This window comes from Camelina sativa, chromosome 12, assembly GCF_000633955.1.
Source record: "Camelina sativa cultivar DH55 chromosome 12, Cs, whole genome shotgun sequence".
In the NCBI taxonomy this organism is placed as follows: Eukaryota; Viridiplantae; Streptophyta; class Magnoliopsida; order Brassicales; family Brassicaceae; genus Camelina; species Camelina sativa.
In genome coordinates, this window is record NC_025696.1 from 22,924,733 (window position 1) to 22,927,459 (window position 2,727).

The window sequence follows — 2,727 nt, forward strand, 5'->3', positions numbered from 1 at the left end:
CCAAACCCTAACGATTCTGATCTTTCTCCTTTAATCTCCTTCAACCACAATAGGCTCTCTCCTCTCTCTCTAACTCTGAAAACGGCGACCACACACCCTAAAACCCTTCATTTGTCGCTTCTCCACTTATATACTCGGTTTAGATAACTAAACCAAACCAACCAAACCAAAATTGCGAATTAAAACAAACCCGACGAACCCAGACAAAGGGGTGTCGATCGATGCCACAAGGGTGTCGATCGACACTCCTTCCAAAAATCACAGAATCTGGTTCGCGGATGTTACACTGCGTCTCGTTTCCTCACCGGCGTGTTCGTCATCTTCTCCAACGTACTCGACTAGCTCTGTTAATACGGCTATCGCTTGCCGTTTTTATCTTTCTGTTGATATTAGGAGTGTTTAATTAAGCTGGTTTGGTTAAGCTTAATAGATTAGAATCCCAGTTTATATCAATTCCGGTTTACTGTAAATTGTTGTATATAGATCAATACTGTAAAGTTAGTTAGATCAATTAATGAGAAAATCATTTCACAAACTCTCTTTGCTCATGAACTCTATTATGGTATCAGAGCTTTGTTTCCGCAATTCTCTGTGATTTCATCATCTTCTTCTTCGAATTCTCCACAATCTCACCAACGAAATCGTTTCTATCATCATCGGTTCATCTTCCGCATCGTTGATTTTGGCGAAAATGGTGAAGAGAGGGGGAAAATTGAGGAATCGGAGTGAAACACCTGAGATCGATGCTTCTGCGGTGAGGATCACTCGCGGATCAGTCGTGCTTAAAGATCCAGAGGTGGAAATGGTGAAACAACAACGAGATCTCAAATCGGAAGGATATGGAACTAACGGATCTGCGTAAAAGTCATCAGAAGCTTTCGATAGTCCGTTAAATCTCCAATCGTCCGATCACCCAGGTTTGATGATTGTTGCTCATGCTCTTGATGGAACGAATTACAATAGCTGGTCTATTGCGATGAGGAATAGTCTAGATGCTAAGAACAAACTCAGTTTCATTGACGGATCCTTACCTAGGCCATGTGAAAGTGATTACGATTTCAAGATTTGGAGTAGATGTAATAGTATGGTGAAGTCATGGATTCTGAATGTTGTGAGCAAGGAAATCTATGATAGCATCTTATACTATCAAGATGCAGCAGAAATGTGGGATGATTTGTACACGAGATTCAAAGTGAACAATCTACCAAGGAGGTATCAACTCGAACAAGCTGTAATGACTTTGAGACAAGGTCAACTTGATCTGTCAAGCTACTTCACTAAGAAGAAGACTCTGTGGGAACAGCTAGCCAACACTAAGTCTAGAAATGTGAAGAAATGCGATTGTGATCATGTCAAGGAGTTACTTGAAGAAGCAGATACAAGTCGAGTGATACAATTTCTCATGGGATTGAATGATGAATTCAACAGTATCAGGAGTCAGATACTGAACATGAAGCCTAGACCAGGATTGAATGAGATCTATAACATGTTGGATCAAGATGAGAGTCAAAGATTAGTGGGAGTTTCTTCTAGGCCAAAGCCACCTCCTACGGCCTTTCAATCTCAAGCTGTGATTCCGGATCAGAATTCTATCCTGATGGCTCAAGGAAATTTTCAAAAGCCTAAATGTTCTCATTGTTCTCGAGTTGGTCACACTGCGGACAAGTGTTACAAAATTCATGGATATCCGCCTGGTCATCCAAGAGCTAAGAAGAACAATTACGTGGGAAGCACAAACTTGGCAAGTACTGGTCAGATTGAGGATCAAAAGGATCAAGTGGGGACAGAGACACATGGAGAAATGTCGAATGATCAACTTCAACAGATGATTTCTTACCTCAGTGCTAAGCTTCAATCTCCCAGTATCACCTCATGTCCTGACAAAGCTATAGCCTCGACTTCAAACTCTGTACCTTCTATCTCGCAGATATCTGGTACTTTCCTTTCTATATATGATTTCACTTTCTATGACATGTTGACATCTTCTATACCTCATGAAACAGAGTTGTCTTTTAGAGCTTGGGTCATAGATTCAGGAGCTAGTCATCACGTCACTCATGAAAGAAATCTTTATATAGAGTACCAAGCCTTAGATAGAACCTTTGTTAGATTACCAAATGGTCAAACAGTTAAGATAGAGGGAACTGGTTATATTCAACTTACTGATGCTTTGTCTCTTTACAATGTGTTGCATATTCCTGAATTTAAATTTAACTTGCTAAGTGTTAGTGTTATCACTAAATCTTTGAAATCTAAAGTGAGTTTTACTTCTGATGAATGTATGATACAGGCTCTTACTCAGGACCTAATGATTGGGAACGGTAGTCAAGTCGCGAATTTATATGTCTTGAACTTGGATAAATCACTTGTTAATGTGTCTTGCTCTGCTTTTCCTGGTAAGTCTGTCTGTTCTATTTCAAAAGATAATTCTGAAATATGGCATAAACGATTAGGACACCCATCGTTTGCTAAGATAGAGTTTCTCTCTGATGTTTTACTGTTATCTAAATCAAAAATCAATAAAGCTAAAGTTCATTGTCGTATTTGTCATTTGTCAAAACAGAAACATTTACCTTTCAAATCATTGAATCATATGCATGAAAAAGCCTTTGAATTGGTTCATATTGACACTTGGGGTCCGTTTTCTGTTCCAACCGTTGATGGATATCGTTATTTCTTAACAATAGTTGATGATTTTAGTAGAGCAACTTGGATATACATGCTGAA